This window comes from Equus quagga, chromosome 11 (assembly GCF_021613505.1).
Source record: "Equus quagga isolate Etosha38 chromosome 11, UCLA_HA_Equagga_1.0, whole genome shotgun sequence".
NCBI classification, from domain to species: Eukaryota; Metazoa; Chordata; class Mammalia; order Perissodactyla; family Equidae; genus Equus; species Equus quagga.
The window spans coordinates 22050748-22076497 of NC_060277.1; the positions used below are offsets into that span (position 1 = coordinate 22050748).

At 36.6% G+C, this 25750-nt stretch overlaps 1 pseudogene; it reads left to right on the forward strand.

Annotated features, from left to right (window-relative positions):
* Positions 1 to 14348: 14348 nt before the first annotated feature.
* On the forward strand, positions 14349 to 22391 carry LOC124246697 (CWF19-like protein 1; annotated as a pseudogene).
* The last annotated feature ends 3359 nt before the right edge of the window (positions 22392 to 25750 follow it).

The following is a 25750-nucleotide window of genomic DNA, read 5'->3' on the forward strand; positions in this document are numbered from 1 at the left end:
GCAGCGGAGCGCGCGAACTCAACCACTCGGCCACGGGGCCAGCCCCAAAATGCTCTACTTTTTAAATAGTATTTGCATTAGCTGGATTATATGTGGCTTTGCGTTACTAAAACAACTTATTAAGACTTCAACCCCAATTTAGGGAGTGGGCAAAAGAATGTTTAATGTGAGTAATAATTTGAGGAAGAAAGAAATGGAAATATGCAATAGTGGAATCTTATTGTACAGACCTGGATTTATTTCAGACCTAAGAATAAAGAGGGAAATGAGGTCATCATTGAATGCAAAAGGTGAGAGAGAACATGAAGAAGCTGGAAAAAAAGGTAAAAAGGATTATAAACCATCACCTGTTCTTCAGCCTCCATGATGTACCTGCTTTGAGCTGCATAACTTAATGGCTCTTTCTTCTTTGAGCACTCTCTCACATCAGAGTAGTTTCTGGATGCTACATTTAAAAAGAAGGTCAAATAGTCAGAGTAAATTAAACCACATAGGTTTTATGGTTCAAACCCTTAGTACACACATTTCTGATGATTGTTGCCATGTATAACTAGCCTGGCAATGACACAGCCTTACAATTTCCCAGTGTTTGTATGATTTTCTCTGTGACATTGATGTAGAGATGCCCAAAACCCTACCAATAGGATATATGTTGGGTAAATTGAATATTGGACTCTTAAAAATAAGACCTCCTAAGACTCAGGCAAGCACACCAGGTATTTTTGTCTTCCTCTTTCAGCCCACACCAAACCAATCTTACAAATCAGGGCAGGGAAAACCATTAACTTTATTTAGCTTTTTATAATTATTCCCTCTGCCATTTAGGAAACCAGGACGATGTTTTGGCATGACAAGTTTGTGATGCTATCTTTCTGAAGCAGAAAGCAGATAATACTCCAGCTCACATGGAAGTGTAATATGACACTATTCAGAGCCATAACAGCATTTAGATCATTTAAGTCAAGCCCCTGTCCACGACTTGCCTCTAATAATAATCATTGCTCTGTAGAGCATTTGTTAAATGGGAAAACAAAATGCATTACACTCATTATTTCAAATAGCCCTCCTTGCTGTCAATAAATTTGAAAAAGAGAAAAGGAAATCCTCTCATGAAGAGATCTTAAAGAACGCCATACCCTGCTAGTTCCGAATGCTGTGGTCTATAATGTGATCATAGGTTTACGAAGTATGTAGTCTGCAGAGGTGATGGTGTGAAGAGACCCTTAGTATAACAGTGTTAAGTAGCTTTAAAATAATTTTTTAATAGAGTACAGTTCTTGCTACAACATAGGACTACATTGCTTCCAGTGGAAGAAAAAATAGAAGGAAAGAAAGGCCTGATACCGGTTGCTATGGCAGCAAGTGCAAAGAGTGAGTCTGAATTCTTTGTCAAAGTAATGAATTTAGCATCTACAGGAAAAGAAATGGATTTCCTGTCACGCACTGTAAATCTACCACAGGAAATGAACACAGTGTAGACATTTTGGGATGTTTAAACCCCATTTAAGATGCACAAAAGTGGTCGAGAGAGTGCATCAGATTACCTCAAGGGGCTCAGCCGTTCTCTGTCAGTGCGTTTTCATCCATATCTGTGAGAAGGAGGAGGAAAGAACCTTCAATATGAATCTGGCAGTTTGTAGTCAGCAGGTCCCAAGGTGACAGTGGCATGACCACGATTTTTTCTCCGGGCCTGTGGTTGCTCTGGACTGCTAAAGGCCTTCTTAGGGACAGCTCTTCAGGAGGGCATTTCACTCTTTCCTTGACTTTTGACGATTCTCTAACCCTTATTCCTGTCCATTTTTGGGGTCATCCTTTGATGAGGCTTCCTCAGCCTACTCCTAGGCTGTCTCTCTTCTCTCACTAAAATAGTGTTGTACTATTTTTCACTGGTCTCTTAAGTTGGCAGTTGAACAAGCCATTTTCAAAATATGTGTGTGTATGTATGAATATGAATGCCGTATCTTATTGAACTGAGGAATGGACATAATATATAATATATAGCTTAGGAATTGCCAAAGATTCACAGATAATCTTCTTTAAGTGACGTTCACTCTCGTAGATACAACGGTAACTACCTGACTAGGATTATACATTCTACTTAGTAATGATGTTGGGATAATTTAATGTGAGTGCTGCAACAGACCTAACTCCCAGAAATTTAATACTAAAAATGTTTATTTTTTATTGATGGCTCTGCCTTATGTGAGCAAAGCAGCCCCCTTATCTTGTAGCTCCACCATCTGGAGCACTTGACCTCCAAGGTCGACCTGGGAAGCAAACAGAGAAAGCCGAAGGGACAACCTTGGAGCAGCATCCATTACTGCCAACCAATCTCACTGGCCAGGAACCAGTCGCAAGGCAACAAGAACTGTAAGGAAACAGAAAAAACATAGTTGAACATGAACAGTTTCTACAACTGTAGTGTTTTAATAGAAACTTTGATGAACAATATTTTCTATTTTGCAAATTGAAGTGACCATTCTTATTGATTAAAAAGTACAAATCAAACTTGCTTAAAATGATACAGTGGCTCCGAAATTTACATGAGAAATGAATGACCTTTATTGGTGGATGCCTTGAGCCCTCTTATTTCAACGTTATTCCTTCTCTATAATTTCTTTATACTTCACCTGTTTTTCTAAAACATAAGGGTGCAGAAAACAATCTCTAGATTTTATTAGAGAAATATTTCTGTATTAGCCAGAAGATATCTATAAGGAACAAGAAACAAGGGTAATGATAATGTTAGTCTTTCATTGTACTTTTAGACAAAATTTAAAACTCTTGCATTCCTAGGATCCTCTTTCCCTCCTTTCAAGTTATCCTTAGACTTTAGTCTTCAAAGAAGACCACACAAAAGTGCTATTTTCACAAAATATCTTCATATCACTTAGCAGTCCAGTTAAAGCATCTTGATGTCAGTAAAATTACAATTAAGTGCCTTCTCACCGTTGTTGTTTCTATTATCTCTGAGGATAGTTAGTTTAGTCAGAATAAAATAGAGCATCAAATCAAATTCTATGTTATTGTTTATATTGCTTTATTAAACACTAAGTAAAGACTCAAGCAGAGCAGAAAGCATGAGTCGTCTCAGTCCCCTTAGATGGAAAGCAGAGAAATAGAATTCCCAAGTATAAACTTGGCTGAACCCATTTGGAAGCCCCACTTGCCTATTGCTTTAGAAATTAATGAACTGCAGATGTTACTATATTTTAACAGCTTACTGTACCCAGATCAGAGACTATGCATGGTCCCAGTAGAACAGATGTTTTGTGCAGTCAGTGGAAAATTCAATCAAATAAGCTATAATTGCAAAAGTAATTAAAGTTCATTACTTACAGTAAACACACTCAGAAAACTTCAACACTTAAGGAAAAGTAACTTTCTTTTACCATCACATCACACAAATTAACAATGAAATAATTTGATCACTAGGGCAAGGCAGAGGACTCTCTTCCAGTCCAGAGACAAGTAAGTATTTGCAAGGAAGTAATAAAAGTTAAATTATTCAGGGATGTTTCTTATAATAAATACTTGCGTTAACAAAATTATGGGCACAGAATATCATCAAACACAATTGATGACAGATTTGGACATACAGTAAACTTCAGAATAGTTATATAATTTCACCAAATTGTACCACTGGGAATATTACATAAGAGGTAAAAATGTGATAGATCTTGCCAATTTCCTCCCAGCTCAATATCTGATCTTTTAGAATAGCTCTGAGGAGTGTTTGGGGAATTTTTTGTCCTCAAAAGTTCAATGAAGTGTCACCAAATAAGCATTTTATAATAGCATAACAATAGCTAACATTTTTTATCTGCTTCTTTTGTACCTAGCTCTGTGCTAAGAGCTTTACAACAATCCAATGAGATCGGTTCTGTTCTTTCCCCATTTTACAGATGAAAATAATGAGATTTAGAGAAGTTAATTAACATTCAAACATCACACATAAGTGGAGACGTTGTGACAACAAACTAGGCCGTTATACTCCAGAGGCCACACTGTTAAAAACTTGATTATGTTGCCTCAGAAAGTCGTGATATTTATTTAAACACTATCCACTTCCCATAGTTACTTGAGGGAGCTACAACATTTTTAAAAATCATGTTATTTATGAATATCTGAAAATCCTTGAACTCGTTTACATTTTCAGCCTGTAGTGATTGTTATGTAAAGTGTCCCTTTTAATACTACTAATATTTCAACTTTCAAGATTCAAAGAGCTGCTTTATTGAACATGTTCTGTATTTGATGAATTAAGGATCTTGCTCGAATTTTTACGAACTAAAACATTTTAGGTATGTCTTCATTTACTCTTATGTTCCCTTTTAATCCTTTTTGTTAAGCCCTATTTTCTTCCCATTTATACTAATACGGAACCAGTTTACACACTTAATCAAACTATTATTATTCTTCAAATTATTCTCTGTGATTTTACAGTTCCTTCATCCCTAAGGCATGACAAATAGAATTACAAAAATTCTTTAACTTTGAGTAAGGCCAAGCTAATGTTTTCAGTTTTGTTTCTTTCCTGGTAATGCTTTTTAATCATAATAACACATTGGGTTAGGAAGTTCAAGAAAAACGCAGTTACTTCTTGGTAGAAACCTTTCCTGGGCTGTAATATGTAACACATTTAATCAAATTGTTGTTTGCATTTTTTTCTAAGCATCTCATATTTATCAACATAAAAGTTTTAAAATTTCAAATATGATTATACTAAATTTTTTTAAATGTACTAATAGCAGCAAAGTTTTTAATGGAATTTCTAGCTTTTGATGATATTGATTCTTCTTTTAGAGTTATTTCTGCACATGGTAGCTTGGTAAGTAAATACCGAATTTGAGGTATCTGCTCTCAATTACATTTTGCTAGAAATAATTTCTCCTCATTGGAGGCAATTTGCAAATCTAACAAGAGAAAAAACCAAAATGCAAGTTAAGAAAAATAGCCTGAAAAAGTAACTTCCTAAACTGTTCATATATAAAATTCTGGTTAATCCTCTGCTTCCTTAATTATGGGTCTTGGATCACTAGCTCCACGATATTAACACCAACAGGTCTATTGTTGGGGAAATCAGTAATTAAACCTCTTAAACGAGTTTCTATACCCCAGCTCTCAGTTCTTAAATTATGTTAAAATTCATTATGAATTTCCAAGAGAAAAACATGATATGAACTATTTCCCACATTCCTTTGGCCCCAGGGCCCTGTATTCATGGAACACTCCCCCATCTAACACTCTATGGAACATCCACTGGGAAACGCAGAGGTAATCAATATGTTACACAAACTACAGCTGCTAACTAGAATGATTTCTACTTATAAAATGCCTAGCAGTGGATATTTTAGGTACTATTATTATATAAGGATTTATTCTAATTAGAAAGACATTGGAGATGGTCAACAGAGATGGACATTGCTGAGGAGAGAAGAATCAGGGTGACAAGCAACACATATTATCTATTATCAATATAACCTCAAAACTTTTTATTATTATTGACTTTATTAACTTTTCTCTTGTTTTCAGATTTTTATCCCAGTATAAGCATTTGAAATCATCAAGACATTTTTTTACTAACATATAACCATTTCCACTTTGCTGTAGTGTATGTTAACACAGACATAAATGATATGTAAAAAGACTTTCCTTTCCATTAAAAGCATTTACATTGTTAAAGTACAGTGTTAATAGTATCTGTAACAAGAAGGAAAAAAAACCCTGGCTCTCTTTAAACAGAATGAGTCTCTGATTAGCTCACTGATTTTTTTTCTATCAAAAGTTATGTTTCCTAAGATTTCTTAAAAATCTGCTGAGAAACAGGGGACCTGGCAGCTTTAAAAAAAATACATCATTATCATATATATGGAATTTGTTTATGCTATGTGACAAGCAATTAAAAACATGGACAAATGTTCATCTATTGGTCACAATATGAAGGAACTTAAGAAACATGAATTATTACAGATTTTAAATTTTTTAAATGCTAGTATTACTAGCACCTTTTCTTGTATAATATTGTAAGTGCTGCAAGGTAAAATGCCTTTTCTTGTCCAGTGGTGTCTTAGCTCCAACAAATACCATGAATTCCCAAGGTAAAATTTGATGTACCTTCTTTAAAGATATTTTTTGGCCAAAAGGAGAGATATCCAGATTTAAGGTGGGATTTGAGCAGTTTCTGAGCAGTGCCAATGACCCAAAATTTGACCCCATTGCCAATCTCTTTACCATTATAAATAGCATCATTCCTTTGGATACTGAAGAAGATTCTGTCTTGAAGCATGTGCTGTTAGAAATACAAATTCTCTGTGGTGGAAGTGACGTCAAATGATAGAAGGCAACTATGAACAAGACCTCTTGCTTAGAAAGAGTTAGAAGACAGATGGGAGGAAGGAGAAATGATCAGGCAGTAAAAAGTACAGAAGAAAAGCTTCACTTCTCAGGAAATGTCTTCCCTGTGGGCAAAAGAACTTTCCAATTGAAGAACAAATAATGGCAAATAAGATTTCAGGAAAGACACTAGAGAAGCAAAGACTGGGAACCAATGGAAAGAGTCCCATTTTTTACTTTGTCTAGCATTAGTATTCATTTTTGAACAATAAAGTTATTTTTTAATGAAATTAATTTTTTTCATTTTTAAGTTTGGGGGATTAACTTCTCAACCAAGGCAACAAAAAGTAAAGGAGAAATGAGACCACAAAGCATCCCACCTCAAACGGCCCACTCAGAGGTCAGATGCTGGGCTAATTTAGAAACCAAGACTTGACCCGTGGAGGTAGCATTGGGCTCAAACTTCAGTCTTCCCAGAACAAAGATCTGAAGGAGGGTCTCTTTGTCTGCCTACATTTACTGCAAATTCCACAAGTGCACAGATAGTAAGTGAAATGAAAGCGTATTACTAATTTTCTCAGGAATGGAAAACTCAAACAAAACACCTCTGAGTTAATGCGTCAGCATTGAACACTAAAGTGAATACTGAAATCTTTACTAACACAATACTAAAGTATTAGTATAATCAGTGGGCCTCAAATAGTAAGTAATGTGGTGAACGTTTTTAAAGAAAATACTGTCACTCCTTAAGTTACTAAAGTGCTATCAGAAGAACACTTAAAAATGAGATCAATTACTCCTTTTTGCAATGTACATCTTAAACCTCCAAACATTTATTGCCATTGGTTTTCTAAATATATGAACGGTGTTAAAGAATAAAAATTCACTTTTTCTTGTTAGTTTGTAAATATATATATGTATATGTATATATATATACTGAAATAGAAAATAACAGAGCGGCCACTCCTCACGGAACTACCACTCATGATTTTAAAGTATTATTAGTCTGCCCACATTTGACGCTAATCTTTATTTTTTATTAGATAGAATATTAAAACTAAATTCATCTTTCCCCAGCTTTATTCCCTACCCCTCCTCCCCACAGAAAACCATTAACCAGAATTCAGTGTTTATTTATATATATGTAATTATATATCTCCAAACATTTAAAAAAATAATCATATCATACTGTACATATGTGTATCCACATATAATTTTGGTACTTTTTTATTTTACTTAAAGGATCTCATTGCTAAACATTTTTGTGCAAGTTGGATTTTTATTCAAAATTATTTTTCATGTAATCTATCCATGTTGGTACATAAACCTACCTTATTCATTTAATCACGGCAGAGCATTCAAATTTTATGTTCAATGTGTTTATTAAAGAATTTCATTATTTTAAATGTTTTCAGCTTCTTTTTTTTCCTGCTTCCCTTTTCCCTCTCTTCCTGGCCTTTCATCCCAACACACACACAGACAAACACACACACACACAGAGCTTTTAGGCCTCTCAAACCCCAAATTCTGTTGGGGAATGTTCTGGAATCAAGCTTCCTGGCTCTGAGTGAACAGGCTGAGATGCAGAGTGTAGACAGGAAATACCTGGACTTTTGTCAGGACCCCTTTGTGTGCAGTAATTACATATAACTCAGACATTCTTTGCAACTGAGTGTGAACATATGAGTATTTGTGGACTATGTTTGGAATGTCGTGTTAATTTCCCAAGGAGTTAACAGTTAAAATGGCACTTTAGAAACAAAACCTACCAGATAGGGTGTATGAATCTCTGACTTACCAGGGTGTTTCCATTGACAATTCTTTTCAGCTGTGCAATTTGGAAAGGAAGGTGAAAAGGAAGGATGAGCTCATCAACTCACTCAGAAAACAGCTCTCACATAAACGTTTGCTGTTGGGGTTGAGATTGTTTTGGATGAAAAAAATGCTGCAGCCTCCCTGTCCCTAGATCCCATTTCTTCCATTTCTGGATATAGTTAGTATTACTTTCTTTTCCTTCATACACACACACATACACGATGTGTATCTACAAGGTCAAGCCACAAATCTGAATATTCAAAATAATTTAACTATATTTTAGACTAAGATTATATTTGCCCCACCTATTGTGACAAATCTGTTACTTCCACCTCATTTATGCTTCAGAACTGAATGTCAATCAATTAAAATAATTAAATGCATGGGAAAGGAGCAGCTCAAGCTCACTTTTATCCCCTTCCTTCAAAAACATCTTGATTTACTTTCTAATTACCAACAGGCTAGTGATTACATTTATGGAACCCTATGTATCACAGGGACTTTATATTGCACAATTTCTATGAGCACAACTGCACAATGGCTGCTATAAAATAAAATGAAAACAACAACAACAGAAAGCAAAAATAATTCTTGTTCTCAGAGAGTTTACTTTCTAAGGGAAATGACACAGACAGAAATAAAAGAAGCATTGACTAGGAACATGTTTTAATAGGGAAGAAGGGGACATTTTACCCAGGGGGAAAGAAATGCAGCTGGAAGTTTGAAAAGAGTTCTATCAACTCTACTCATCAGGAAGCAAGTCACCAAGGACTGGACAGGATGGGAGATGTGGAATTCTAAACCTTCATTCTCCGTCCTGGCTCTACCCTTGCTGACTAGCATCATGCTGACACACAGTACGTGCCAACGAAAATGTTCTGATTTATTCTATCATCTTAAGAACATCACAGCTTCTCAGAGTCTTCATTCTTCTCCCACAAAAGGGGATAACAGAGAATTTATAAGGCTTTTGTAAAGATAAAATAAAATAATATATGTGAAAGCTTATAGAGTAAGCATTAAGGCACTAGAAATATATTGTTTATCATTCTCGGAGGAATTTAAAAATGAGTTGCAGAATTTTTAAAGCTTGTACATCACAATGTGAAGGTAACTTTTCTGTGAATAGCCTGTGGTTGGGAATAGAAAAGAAAAAAAGCTTAGCCCATTGTTATCCTCTTCCTTTGGCCTCAACCACTCCCCAGCCCACCTTCCCATCTCTCCCTGAGTGGTGAGGAGGTAGCTGACCTTCCACACTTGTGACTTCCTTTCCCATTGGTGAGTGGGACTTTCCCCAGGAGAATGTGAAGCACAGACTACCTCCATGCTCAAAAACTCACCCCAAATTGAAGCCAATCAATATCATCTCTATAGGCCCCAGCATAGTAGCCTTAGGGAGACAGATTTAACAACTGGGTTTTGTGAAGCTGTGGGAGTATCTGTGATTTCAAATGCCCATTCTAGGGCGGATCTCTTGCTAGGAATAATCGAACATCCCGGGTGTGTATTACTTGCAATTTCTGTGTTCTGTGGTAGTCTGAGGAAGTATGTCTGGAACTGGAAATAAAGCATAGCACCATAATGGCAGCAATTAAACCATAACAAGGAACCCGCTCTCACAGTTTAGACATCTGAATCACACCCTCAGAGATAACACTTATTGTCCAAGAATAGGAAGATTCTGAGCATTATGGTATTGACCAAGCCTTCTGTACAAATCCTCAAAACAGGCATTGTGTGAATACAGTATGTCAGCGTACCATATTTCAGGAGCTAATCTTTTCATGATGCTCTCATTATATAGCATTTCAGTGATGGTATAAAGAGAAGAAATATGACTAAATCAAAAAGGGAGATGATGAGGATTGTCGATGGAAGAAAAAGAGAAAGAAAGAAAGGAAGGAAGGAAGAAAATGGAAGTGGGGTGGTCCCTCCTTGAAAAGGTAAAACAGATTAAGCAAAATAAAGGACAATGTGTGGTGTTCAATCCATTTTGGCAAGTTTGAGAGAGACTACTTTATTATTTTACTATTGACAGACATTTCATTAAAATGGAAATTGTGTACATAGTAATAGTAACCCTCCACATATAAATCAACTTGGTTCCAGCTACTTGCCATTCTTCTCAAAGATGCCAATAAAATGCTGGGATTACAGCAAAAGTAAAACATCGATAAGGCCCTATAACTCTCCATGAGATGTATGGTTCATTCCTTACCAATCCAACTTGTTAGAATTTTTTTGATCCTTTGTTTACATTTCTTCTTCCTAATATGTACCATGCTTCAAATACATTTATCATGACATTCTGCATGGTGTCCAACACAGTCTTTGTTCCCTTCCCCTTTCCTCACATCCTTCTCTTTTCTGTGGTATCTGCCTAAAGTGTTGTGTATGTGTAGAGATCAAGGACCCGTGACATAGACTGAGTTAAGGGCTTTTCAACTTGAGTCACTTAATTAGCACAGTTTTGCTGTTGCCTCCTGAGTAAAGTACGCCTACGGATATAAAAATAATCAACTAAAAATGTTCTGGGAAATAAAACAAATTATAAATACATATAAATTTCCCAATTCTGAAAAGCCACTCTTTTGTTCACAAAATGAACACTGTCTTCAAACCGACTTATCTGTGTAAGCCTCTCTTCTGAACATCTAAGACACAAGAAAGGGATTCACATATACATAACAAGTGTTACTAGCTATGTTTTGTCCTGTAAGTCATAAAAACCATGCAATTAACATTCTTAAAAACTATGCAATTAACATTCAAAATACTAATAAGAACGCTTTGGGGCAAGTGATGGGGCTAACTGTATTCTCCAAAGAATTCTAACTTCCTGTACTTTATGTAGATTAAAAGCAATATTCTATGAAGCAGCATCTGGTAAAACATGCAGCAGGCAGGAGGCAGTCAAAACATGGTTGGCTGATAGGCTGTGGAAGAGTCCTCCTGTGGATTATATATCGTGTCTATACTCTGAAGTCTTCAAAGGTGCTTTCTGATCATGCAACACTTGTTCCTCTTATTTTTGCAAAAAGACAAGAAGTAGGTGCATTTTGCCTCTGTTTGCAGAAGACTCAGGGACCTGGGATCACTGCGTTTCTCAGGGAATATAACTCCGTATCACTAGTGGTGGGTCAAATAACAGAACTAGGTCACTGGACAATTATAACAATAAATTTCATAGTGAACTGAGTGCCTCCTTATAAATTGAAACACAAGTGGTGAGCTCTTCTTTACGACAGCAGGACAATTGAATGGCAACTAATTAAGATAGATGGAATGATGGCGTTAGAAAATTCTCAATGGCCGCTAAAACTAAAGGATGAAAATCTGAAGTATTTCCCTACATCACCAATATTGACACAAACCATCACGTATCTTCTGATATAATTCACTGAGAAGGACACAGCATCACTTCAATGGTACTCCTGCCCAAACACTGCACAACCAGAATCTAATCACTGGGGGACTAGACAAATCCAAACTGAGGGACGTTATACTCCATTACAGGCCTATACTTTTCAAAAAATATCAAGGACAAGAAACACAGAGAAAGGATGTAAAACTGTTCTAGACTAAAGGAGACTAAAAAGTATAACAATTAAATAAAATGCATTGTATTTGGATTAGATTCTATACTAGGAAAAAAAGCCATAAAGGAGAGTATGGGACACTCGAAATTTGAATATGAGAATTCATTGCGATTTAGAGTATTTCATAAATGCTAAATTTCATGATTTTAATAAATACACTGAATATATTATGGTTATGAAAGAGATTTTACTTGTTCTTAGGGAATAACCATTGAATTTTTAGAGATAAAGGGGCATGATGTCTCCCATGTATTCTCAAGTGCTTCATCAAAAATACATATAGATAGGGGGTTTTGGCAGCCTGGGGTTTGCTGGTTCAGATCCCGGGTTCAGACCTACACACCAATTGTCAAGCCATGCTGTGGTAGGCGTCCCACATATAAAGTAGAGGAAGATGGGCATGGATGTTAGCTCAGGGCCAGTCTTCCTCAGCAAAAAGAGGAGGATTGGCAGCAGACATTAGCTCAGGGCTAATCTTCCTCAAAAATAAAAGAAAAAAATACATATAGATAGATAAATAGGTAGGTAGGTAGATATAACAGAAGTTTAATTAAACAAATGGAGAAAAATAAACAATTACTAATATGGGTAAAAGGTATATTTGTGTTTGTATATGTATATATCTGTGTATAGAAATATTCTTTCAACTTCTCTGAAAATTTGAAATTACGTACAAATTAAGAAGTAATTAAAAAACACGTGCCAAACTCTGCATCCCCAAGATGCCAACAGTCCTGGTTTGGTAGCCCTCGAATTACCAACCATTCATTTTTCCCAGGACTAAGGCGCTGCCTTGGCTGAGAACTTTCATTGCTGTAACCAGGAAAGTCCCAGGCAAACCAGGGAAAACTGGTCACCCTACCCTCCCCCAACCCCCAAGCACAGGGAGGGAATTTACATGGGACATGGAATAGAGGAGTTTCCTTGCTGTTTTAAATAAAAATTATTTATGCATTTATAGAAGCATAAAATCAGTATAAGAGAGCAGGACCATTAGGACAAGAAAAGAAGTTATGAATCGTGCCACTAGAGTGTTTGGCTTGCTGGAGTAGTAAATCGTTAGAGGAAATCATGGAAATAAATATTTACTACACACCTTCCTTGTAAAGAATGACTTTTAGCCTATAAATGTGTAAGTTCAATCATCAAAAAGTACAATCAATATGCAAAATTTTTTACTTGCATGTGAGGAGATTGCCTCCTTATGTGGAAGACCAAACGAAACCGATTCCCCTCATGCTGCTGTTTAGCATCTAATGAGGGACTTCAATTTATTTCAGCTGAGATGACATCTTAGCATCCCATCCAGGGCACAGCACCATAACTGCCGTACATGATGCACTGGTTCTGAAGGGAAAAACAGATGAATAGTGTAATTGTATTTTCAAAACACTTTGCACAGCTTTGAAGCTTGGAAAGCCACTTCACTTTTTGCCAACAAATAATGCCAATTTTCCTTTGATCTTAAAAAACACAGGTTTAAAGCGAGGTTTTCAGAGATGATATATTTCAGTTGAGAACAGTTTTGGAAAATATAGGCCAAAATCTCATCATATTACTACCATAAGTTCCGCATAAACTCTCTTATAAATATGTGTTAAGCTAAATGTAAAGGGGAAATTCTGAAGGATTCTTCTGCAACCGTGTCTCAACTATCTGCCTAGAAAGTCTCTAACTTCAAAGGAAGTTAGTAAATAAGCTGCTGAGTATCGGTAGAATTTTGGCACAAATAGTTTCTCCTTGCTGGCCCACAGCTATATTTCTCAGACTTTGGAACAAAACTTAAGGAAAAGCATCCTTTATTTCTCAAACTGTAGTTTTTCTTTTGGAGATGCAACCTTGACTATAAGAAAGAAATTCGGATTTGGAATCCTAAGATTTTTTTCTGAATCTTAGTTTCAGACTCTTCTTAAGATGAAGCAGGTCCTGTGAGCCTCCGAGCCTGTCTACATAACCTGGAAATCATCATTCAATAACACTTCACCTACCCACCTCACAAAAGGTATTTTAAGCATCCACTATAGAAATGTATAAGAAAGTAATTTGCAAACTTTGGTTATGGTCCTGTTGGATAATTCACATATCACCCAAATACTGTCCTGTTAGTGTTTCATAGCAACTTCCATTCCTTAGATTGTTTTCACTTAATTGGTCCTACCTGCAGGATAACTGTCTGTAAGAACAAAGACTAGATTGTGTGAGCTATTCATGGATGTAGCTATAAGTGGCAAACTGTCACTCTCTCCCGAGTGAAGAGGTGAGCAAATATTGCACAATAAGGGGTGAACTGGAGATCTTCAACAATACGTTCCTTCCTGTAATAAGACAATTCCTGCCAGCAAAATCTTCCATCAGGGCAGCTCCAGCTCTGCTGACAGGAGCTGCAGGGTAGCTGCACTTGCAGGATCAACTCCTAGCCAAAACCTACACAACTCACCTTGTTTGCTGCCCAAAGTTCCAAACACCTGCCCTTTAGGCAGAGCAACTGGTCAGCTCTCTGAAGGAGCTCCATGTTTCTCAGCAATTCCTTGTTCAGTGTCATTGTCTTTGTACCACCTGTCCAATAAGTGTTTATTAAGCTCCTGCAATTTGCCCAATATGGTGTTTGATGCTAGGGATAAAAACGTGAAAAACAATATGGCTGTCCCTGAGAAACTTACAGGCAAGTGTTAGCCACAGACCTCACAGAACTCCAGATCCGCCTAGCTGACGTTCAGGTGACGGCCAACTCATGAGGAATCCCAGCTAAGAACAGAATTAGAAGATGAGAAGATCTCCCCAGCTGTGATCAGCATGCTAACCCAAAAGATTGTGAGCTAAATAAACGGATATTGTTTTAATTCATTAAGTTTCAGGATGGTTAGTTAAATAGCAAAGCTAGTTTATAAAATAATGATAAAGATGAAATAACTAGTGTTTGTAAGAAACTATGCTAATTATATTGCTGATGGTGACAGAAAAGGCCATTACTATGAAGCAAACGCTAAATATCATAAATGCTACATTTAGCCGGATGTTTAGACTCTTCAGCTATGCATTTTTAGCTCTCGTCTTAGCCAGCTTGGGCTGTCGTAACAAAATGCCATAGACTGGGTGGCTTGAACAAGAGAAATTTATTTTCTCACACTTCTGGAGACTGGGAAGTCCAAGATCAAGGTGCTGGCTGATTCAGTTCCTGATGAGAGCTCTCTTCCTAGCTTGCAGAGCGTCACCTTTTCACTGCGTCCTCACATGGCGCAGCGAGCTCTGGTGTCTCTTCCTGTTCTTATAAGAGCACCAGCCCTGCTGGACTGGGGTCCCATCCTTATGACCTTGTTTAGTCTCTATCACCTCCTCACAGGTCCTGTCTCCAATTACAGTCACACTGGGGTTTAGGGCTTCAACATATAAACTTGGAGGGGACAAAAAATTCAGTTCATAATACCTCAAAAACACTATCATCATTGAAATTCCTATAGAGAAATTCACCTAGTGATTGCAAGATTGAAACTCTCTAGTCCATAACTCTCTTTTCTCTGTTAAAGAATTGTTTTTGGTAACACACAGTTTCTTAGGGACACAACTTTTGCAATATTAAGCCAAACATATTACAGAAATAATTCTCTTGAAAGTTTTTGCTATCAAACCCAATATTTTATGAGAAAAATCATTACATTTGAAGAAATAACTTGAGCTTTAGGAAGTGAAGGTAGTTTTTAATTCAAGTAAGTCATGTTTGATGTTTTACTCCTTAGAAAAACAATTCTCAAAGGTGCACAAGCATCTCATTTGGCGTTTTTATTGTCTTTCTTTCTTCTCATATATTTTTATTTTTACATTTTAGAAATAAAATGTCAACTTGTGGCATTATTTGAATAAAAAATAGAAACAGTTATATTGAGTAAATGGCAAAGAATGTTTAAAGTCTATTAGGCATTTATATACTATAAGTTTATTTACCACAATGCATATAAAAAAGCATTTTCGCAAATTTTCTGTTTCTTATGGCACAATGCTAAGAAAATATTGCTGCTATACTATTTTGCATTTGAAGTGCTTTTCCTTAGGAATGAATGCTGATGTATACAATGCAGTGGCTACATCTTAAAACATAAAAGAATGGCATATTAAATTCAGTGAATATTTTTGGTGGTCTACTATTTTATTTTTTCAGATTTTTGTACCCCAACCTGAAGTCGACAGATGTAGATTATTCCTTACCCTGACGTCATAAAGAAAATTTCCTGTGTTGATAATCTTGCCTTTCACAGTTAGGTCTTAAATCAACCCAGACTTTATTTTATATGTGGTGTAAAGTAGGATTTTGATTTGTTGTACTTATGGAGATATTTGGTCTGAACATTATCTATGGAAGAGATATGGAAGAGAATATTATTTATGGAAGATTAGTGGGTTCATCCTCCACTAATCTTCCATTCCATCTATCATACGTATATCTATATATACATGCATCTGCAGCTGGCCTCTCCATTTTATCTCATTAGCCTGTCCATCTCTGTACCCATGTCACATCATCTTAATTATTACAGTTTTGTAATAAGTCTTAATATCCAGTAGAGCAAGTCTTTGCCCCTAATTCTTCCTTTGCGAAACTGTCTTTAGTTATATGCATCCTCTTGAATTTACATATAAATTTTAGAATCAGCTGGTTGATTTCTATACAAAGAATGTGCCATGATTTTCACTAGGATTGCATTCAATCTATAAATCATTTAAGGAGTAAAATCCACTAATATAATATATCTTTTCATTTATCTAGGTAGACTTTAATGTCTTTCAATTAATTTTTAAAAATTTCCTCAGAGTTCTTGAACAAATTCTGTTATATATATTTTTATGTAGTTGATATGCATAGTATGATAAATAGCATCTTTAAATATTTTGTTTGTATTCTTACTATTTATTACGGTTATTTTACTTTATGAATTTTGTGTGTGTGTGTGAGGAAGATTGTTGGTGAGCTAACATCTGTGCCAATCTTCCTCTGTTTTAAGTGGGATGCCATCACAGCGTGGTTTGATGAGAAGTGGTAGGTCTGTGACCAGGAGCCGAACCTGCAAACCCCAGGCCGCCAAAGTGGAGCATGCAAACTTAACCACTATGCCACTGGGCTGGCCCCCACTATGCGGATTTTTATTTAGCAAATTTGCCTTCCTATTTTATTAATTTGTTTGTGGAATAATTTATTTGTGGGTGCTTTTAGTTATTCCTTGTACACAGTTGTATGATTTGCAAATGAGTGTTTATTCCTTTGTTCTTTCCAATCCTTATCCACTTCTTTTTCTTGTCATACTGCACTGGCTAGAAACACTGGTAAAATATTGAACAAAAGAGATAATGCTTAGAATCTCGGTCTTCTTCCCAAATTCAGAAGTAGAGCCTTCAGTGTGTTCTTACTGTGTAAAAAGTTGACTGTTGATTTTCAGTCAGATTAAGAAAGTTCCCTTCTGTTTCTAATTTGCCAAGTACATCAACATCAATGGATACTGTATTTTATCAAGTGCTTTTTCTGAAATCATTGAGGTCTTTTAATCTTGTAATATGGCAAATTATATTAATTTACTTTTTAATATTAATACAACCTTATCTTCCTGAAATAAACCCAACTTTGTAATCGTGGATTATACCATTATGCTTTCTATATATGTTCTAAATTCTTTTTGTTAGCATATTATTATGATTTTTGCATCTATGTTTTACAAATAAAATTTGCCCATGTTTTTCTTTCCTTACTTATCCGTATTGCATTTTGGTATTAAAATTACACCAGCCTCATAAACAAATTTTTAGTGTCCTGGAAAATTATCGTTAAGACTGAAATGATTTGTTCCTTGAACACCAGTTTGAACTTGTTGGTAGAGAATCTGTGCTTGGAATTTTTTTAGTGGGGATATCTTTGACTACTGATTCAATTTTTTAGTAGTTGTAAGACAAATCAGATCTTCTAATTCTTCTTTAGATAAATTTGCTAATACATACATTTTCTGGGAATTTGTCAACTTAGTTGATATTTTTAAATTTATAGCATAAAGTTTTTATAGAACTGTCATGAATGTTAAAAATCCCAGAAATAGGGGCCGGCCCTGTGGTGCAGCAGTTAAGTGCTCATGTTCCACTTCTCGGCGGCCAGGGGTTCGCCAGTTCAGATCCCAGGTGCGGACATGGCACCGCTTGGCAAGCCATGCTGTGGTAGGCATCCCACGTATAAAGTAGAGGAATATGGGCACGGATGTTAGCTCAGAGCTGGTCTTCCTCAGCAAAAGGAGGAGGATTGGCAGTGGTTAGCTCAGGGCTGAGCTTCCTCAGGAAAAAAAAAAAAAAATCCCAGAAACATCCAAAAGAGTTATAAACACACATCTAAACAATAATCTGCACAAGAACAGTCATAGTAGCTTTATTCATAATTGCCAAAACTTTGAAACAAGTAAAATGTCCTTCAACAGGTGAATGGATAAACAAACTGTGGTACATCCATACAAGAGAGTAATAGTCAGCAATAAAAATGAATGAGCTACCAAGCCACAAGAAGACATAGAGGAACCTGAAATGCATATTGTTAAGTGAAAGAATTCAATCTGAAAGTCTACATACTGTATGATTCCAATCATACGATATTCTGGAAAAGGTGAAACTATGGAGACAACAAAAATATTGGTGGTTGCCAGGGGTTTGTGGGGAGGAAAGGAAGGATGGATAGGTGGGGCAGAGGGGATTTTTAGGGCAATGAAACTATTCTGGATGATACTGTAATGTGGACATATGTCATTATACATTTGCCAAAACCCAGAGAATATAGAACACAAACAGTAAATCTTAATGTAAACTATGAACTTCAGTTAACAATAACGTATCCATACGAGCTCATCAACGGTAACAAATGTTCCCACTAATGCAAGATGTTAATAATAAGGGAAACTGTGTTCAGAGGAGAGAAGGAGTGCATGGGAATTCTTTGTATTTTCCGCTCAATTTTCTGGAAACCTAAAACTGCTCAAAAAAGTAGTCTATTAATTTAAAAAATTAAGTAAATAAGCATGGTATTAATTTATCCCTTCGCATATGATATTTCTTAATTGCTTTTATAATTGCATCAAGCTTTCAACGTATTTGTCCATTACTATATTACATTTTTATAATGATGGAATCCAAAGCTAAGTCCTGGGCCTAGTTTCTTCTTTTATAAACTATGTATCATTAAAACACTGCATTTTTTCCTAAACGACTCAATTTTATGGATATATTACTTTGACAGACAGTTTTGAGAAATGCTCTCATTAGTGTAGGTTTCCTTCCTGAGTAACCATTTTTTAAAAATTAGAGCTTCATTACTGTTGGCGAGTTGTGATATTTTTCAAGGTCAATAACATTTGCTAAGCACCAGCTGCACCAATTCAGACAGGTAATTCTTAGCTGACCTCCGTGCGCGTTTGCCTAAGTTGGTCAATTTAATAAACTTATTTATTTACATAGTGGTCACATAAATCTATCAGAGCAGATATTGTACAACTTTAGATAAATTCCAAAACCCTGATTTATTGATGACATTTTCCATCATGGGGAACAGAAAAGAACAATTCAGGCAAATAAACAAAGACGTCCATCTCAGGACACACTAACTGTTCCACGCTGTGTTTCCTATTGAATGTAACCCATCTGCACAAAGATGAAGGCTTAAGTATGTGGTCCCCTGATGGCCGAGGAGAATCTGGTTGTGTTTTATTTGAGATGCCAGGTTAATACGATTTTCCTAAACTTCAGAATTCAATCCACCTTTTTTGCTTTGGCAGCTGTTTCTCCTTTGAATTCCAGAAGGTCTACAAAGTCGAAGGAAGTCAAGTTTGATTCTTTTGCAATGACTTAAGCAGAAATTTGGAAATATCAGGCTTATTTTTTGAGATTCCCTATGATTAAGCAGAACATTTATTTCCTGCTATTAGTTATAATTGTTTTTTAGTATTTGATTAGTATTATTTTCATTTGCTTATTTGATTTGCAGGAACTACATGGGTGAAGGGCACAAGAAAAATAAACGATCTTAATACATAAAGTTTGAGGATTAGAATTCCAAGCTCTTTTAATTTAGGATAAACTTGAAAGCAATTGAGTCATTCCTACTTCAAACTCCTAAATATCAGGAGCTATAATACTAACAATAATAAGTGAAGAAAATAGAGTATTTTCTTCCTCCCTTGGGGATGTGGCCATGTCTTGGACTTCATTGTATTTTTTCAGCAATCGGTCTTGGGCACAAAATTTCTTCTATATGAGTATTTGCTAGTAAAATGAGTTATCAAAGTCTGGAGCAGGTATTTTTTGACTTTTTTGAATAAAAAAAGAAATAAGGAATAGTTCAATATTCACCTTTTTAAAATGTCCTCCGGAATTCAAAATTCAATAAAAATCACATATCAATACTAGGTCAGTTGCTTAGAAAACAGCTGTGAAATTACCATGATTGAATCAATCATATCTAATTAGGAGGAGAATCCAGACCAAGTACTTTAATAGAGGACATTAATACAGGCTACCAGGTGCAAAGAATAAGAGCTGAAAGACAGTCAGGAGAGAGTGAGGACACACAGAGTTTCTCATTGACACCCAGAGATAAGCTTCAGACAAAAGCTATCTAGAGCTGGAGAGACAAATGAGATGATGCTACCAATGGCCCGAGAAAACAGAGCATCCAGACGGAAGATGGAACCACAGAGGAGCAGACGCTCACCAAAGCAGGGTCCAACTGGGAAGTGGGATCAGGGCAGGCATGTGCCCTACAGAAATTGTGGGCACAGAGAGAAGGTCTGCCAGAGAGAGGTGAATTATGGAGACTCAGTCTGTGCTAGAATTGCAGCCCAAAGCCAAGAGAGAAGGCAAAGAAGTCACTTGGCTTCCCTTCCCTAGTCCTCCAATTTCCCAGTTTTGTCTCCCTTTAGCCACATCTCTCTAGAAAATAAGTGGCAAAGGGGGTGTAGGAAATCAAGTTTGCAGGGATCAGGGCCCTGAAACACTGAACAGAAGAGCAGCAAAAGGATTTTTCTCAGTGTAAAGAAGTCATGGTTTGAGGAAATTTGGCAGAATATCCAGAAGCTTGGACTAGGAGAGAAGTAAGAAATGTAGGGTTGGAAAGTTCTGGAATGACTCTAACAGCAACATTATAACAGACAAGAATATTCACATCATTAGTGTTTATATTAAGTTTTATGGCAAATAACAAAAGTCTCAGGAATGTTTTAAAAATTTCTGTGAGCTCTTGAATCAGTAGGAAATCTTGTTTATGAAATTGTTGGCAAATTTCTTAAAACAGCAACCACTTATTGAATGTTTATTATGTGCCATGCATGCATTTTTCTATTTAATTCTCACAAGAACTCTATGAAGTAGATACTGTTATTTTCATTTTTCAGTTGAAAGGACAAAAACTAAAAGAGGCTCAACAATTGTCTGAGGTCACAATGGTGGTGAAGTGGGAGAGCCCCTAGGCAAAGCCAGCCTTTCTGATCTTCAAGCTCAGTCATTGATCACCGTGTAATTCTGCCCCAATCAGTGCTGGCTGAATGAGACTTTGTTATGTGTTATTCATAATCACCTTTGTGGAGCAGATGGCTCTCTCCCACTTCCACAAGGCTGGCTCACAATAATGACGGTGAAAATTACATAGGTGTTTTATATCCAACCCACACGCAGAAGATGAAATCATTCCTGCTTATGTGACCAATAATTTTTTCAAGGCTATATGTACATTTTGTATGTGTGTGAGGAACATTGGCCCTGAGCTAACATCTTTTGCCAATCTTCCTCTGTTTTATGTGGGATGCTGCCACAGCATGGCTTGATGAGTGGTGCTAGGTCTGCGACCGGGATTGGAACCTGTGAACCCTGGGCCTCCAAAGCGGAGCCTGAGAACTTAACCACTACACCATCGGTCTGGCCCTATATGTACATTTTTAATCATCTCTTTAGTCACCTATAACTACTCTGTTCTTCTGTAAGATGGCAAAGGTACACCGAAGAAGGGAAGGAAGCATTCGTCCGCAGGTAGAGATAGCAAGTCTTCTCCTCATCCAAACCAGCCTCAAACCTCCCCAGCCTCCAAGACCTTGCTGATTTTGCCCTGCCAACCCTGAAGTGGAAAAGCGTTTGCTGGTCTACATCGGCACACATTGCTACCTTGCCCTGGTCAAAGGAGGCTTATCTGCTGACTGTCCTCAGCCTGCCCATGGGACACTACTAGTCATTGGTGAAGCATTCTGCAGAGGTGGTGGAAACATTATGTTCTGTTCTAGAGAGACTATAAGAGCCATCACCTTCAGCTACAGGTCATTCCACTACACTTCTGATGACATTAAAGATGCCTCATTTAACGACAGAAGAAATCCCAGAGAAATCCCAGAGAACTCTGCCATCAAGCGGATTGCACAGCCAGGAGCAGACTATTTTTGTGTTGAACTTGACACAGGAGAGAAGCTTTTCCACAGAATTAAAAAGAATTTTCCTTTGCAGGTTGGAAAGGAGATCCTGGACAATAAAGCCATCCTTCATATTCCTGACTGGAGACAGTGTTAGATCAGCAACGATGAGGAGAACACCCTGGTCCACCACTTCTGGAAAGACTTTGAGCCCTTTGACTTCACCCCAGACAACTAAGCGAAAGGAAAGGTGCTTTACGAACCTCACAGGAAGTAGTAGCAGCCTGTTCTTAAAGAAACTTCAGGTCTCCTCTGGGGACTGTCTCCCACCTGTTTTTCATGCATTCTCATTGGAACCTACCTGTAGGAAGAGGACTAAGATTTTCCTTTTGGAGGAAGTCATATTCTAGGATGAAAATTCTATATTAAAAGCATGTCTGTCATCCACCTCCAAATACAGCTCATGTTTATTAATATTTTCAAAAACATTTAAAGTATCAAATAAAATTCAAGTGCTTTTCTATAAAAAAAAAAGTGTGGTGGGTAGGGGCAACATGAACTCTGATATTTTTATTTGAGACTAAATTAGACAGATAGCTGGTTGGACGTTTAAGCCTAAAGGGCTTCAACAATTAACTAATTAATATTTTTTTATTTTTTAACTTCTGATACACTACATAGGGTATATGTGGGAGTGGGGGGTGGTGTGTGTGTGTTTAGCAGGGATGAGTGTAGCATGTTCTGTCAGAACTCTTTCTCAAAATTGTACAAGCCAATGACACTCTAGAAGCTCACTTTTAATGGGTATTGGTACTCAGAAAAATAAAATATATGCTATATAGTAATGAAATTTAACCCTAATATATTCCTATATAATGTTACCCAGGTTACAATGGACATGTTTCTCAAAGAGAAGTGCTTCAAAAAAGAAAGAGTAAAGAGAAGAGTATCCATCTTCAGCTGCATCCATTTGGGCATCATGAAAATGTATTTCCCATCTGTAGGGCCAGCACAGCAAAAAAGCATTTGTCAGGGACTCAGGTGCCCCACCTGTGTTCCTCCTTTACTCTATAACCTTGGACATGTCTCTTAGCTGTTTTCGTTCACAGTCATTTCTCCATAGTATGAAGCAATGACTTCTTGCTTTCCCTACCTCAAATATGTGTAAGGTAAGAAAATGTAAAATGTGATGGTTGATGTTAACGTACTTTGCAAACCACAAAATGCTATATTCAAGTTATAAAAATTCTTCGAAGTTTTTGTATGCTGGTCTAAATACACACACACATGTACTATAAATGCTTTCACACACACACACACACACAGAAGCCTGAGAACTAAGTGCCATGCCATGTACATGATGCACGCTTTTATATTTTAGGATGTATGGATTATGAGAGGTGTTGGAGGGGTGAGAAAGGAAGATCCATAGGTGTGACAGACTGGTGCAATTGCCCTGGCCTCCATCTTACTGGGAAGCTCTCTTAGTACGTTAACGACAGAAGAAATCCCAGAGAAATCCCAGAGAACTCTGCCATCAAGCGGATTGCACAGCCAGGAGCAGACTGTGCTCCTGGCTGTGCAATCCAGCAGAGGAAGGAGAATGGTTGCCATTCACTGCTAGGAAAGGGACATGTGGCAGAAAATCAAGTTAAATCATCAAACTATATCATGGTCTCCTAAAGATTTTTCTTAGTGAAATTGGAAAAAAAATATTACCATCTCATCTTGATTTAGACAAATATGGGATGGCACCTTCTCAGATAAATTACGAAAAGAACTTTCTCATGATTGACATCTAGAAAAATAATAAGAAATATCAAAATTATCATAAAGAGTGAAACATTCACTATTATTTTAAGTAATATTTCTCTACACTAAATAATTCTGCTACTGAAAATTGGAGAGATGTGACATTTTTGATTTAGGAGATTGAATTCTAGCCAATTTACTTTCTTTTTCATCCAACACAAAAGCTTAAAATGCCCTATCCTGTGGTTGAATTATCAGACTATCTTTTCTGCAACTGTTACCAAAGAACTTTATCATTATTAATTTTGCTTATTTCCTAGGTTTTCTCTTTTTAGACATGCCAGAGATCAGCCTACCTGATTGTCTTTCTTTCAGGAACTACTTTAAGGAAAATTCCAGTCTGCTCATTTCTATGTTGGTCTTAATTTTCTTCTTGATGTCCTAAAGTTTGTCAGTTATTCTTTTCTCTCAATTCTGAAATAAAATGTCACACACCAAGTAAGGGGCATAGTACCAGAAGAAAAATGTATGCAAATATGCTTAAAATTTTGGATTTCAGAACCTCTTTTATGCGTAATAGAGCAATATAGTTTAATAGATTTGGCTACATAAAAATAATAGCTACTGATTTGGAAATGCTGATTACCATATTTTATTCTGGTATATTCCCTAAAGCAATAGAGGTCTGCATTTGTCTTTTGTAAGCAACCTGAATTTATATTACGAATAAAAACTGGCCAACTTCTGTGCAGAATAACATGATTAACTCGGTATTGATAGCAGTTTTCTCGATAGTGGGGCTGGGAGGGTGTAAGGGCTGGCAGTAAGGCTGGGCGAAGGATAAGAGTGGCTTAGTTTCAGATGACCAGGACATTTGGGGTGAGGCACAGGTGAGCCACTATTGGTTCTAAATATAGCTCTGTCCTCTACTTAATTAGCAGAAGAAAATGCTCGCAGATCATCCAATGATTTGTCAATTTTTATTTTAGGTATTATTGTGAGTTCTAATCTTTTCTATTTCTTCATAGCCATTTTTGTTGTCAGAATGATGACTAAGTATAAATTCAAACACAAATTACAGAAGAGAGAGTAAAATATTCTAGGAGAATGCAAAGTTCTAGTCATTGAGATGTGGATTTAATTATTTACCTTTAAAATAAAATTGGAAATTTCAGTCTGTGTATCAGTTGTCTACTGTGGCATTTCAAAGGAATAAAACCTAGGCTTCAAATGACATTTGTGTGTTCACAATTCTGCAGTTTGGGCTGTAATCCATTGGATAGTCTTTCTGCTAATGTCATCTGGGGTCACTCATATAACTGCTGGCACTGAGATCTCCTCTGGGAAGGGAGGGTCCAAAATGGTTTTACTCACATGTCTAGTGGTTATCCAATGTACCCCAATTATCCTATAGAGCAGGATATCCGAAATTTCCTATAGGGTGAAAGCAGATAACTTAAGGCCTCTTGAGGCCCAGGCATACAAACCACACTAGGTCATTCCTACCATTCTATTGGTCAAATCAAGGCACAGGCCCACCAAGATCCAAGAGGCGGGAAGATAAGTTCCACCTGTTGATGAAGTTTAAGAAATTCAATTGCAAAGGGGCATGGATACAGGGAGATAACGATTCACTGAAGGGTCTTATTGCAACAATCCATCAGTCATAAAACTATTCTTTCAGAGTAACGATTATAACAAATGCTAATATGGATATATTGAAAAACTGACAAGTGGTGAGCAACTGTTCTAAATACTTAACATATGTTAATTTTCAAACTCTCTGAGATAGGTACTATTATTTTCACACTTTTATAGATGAGGAAACAAGATCACTCAGACATA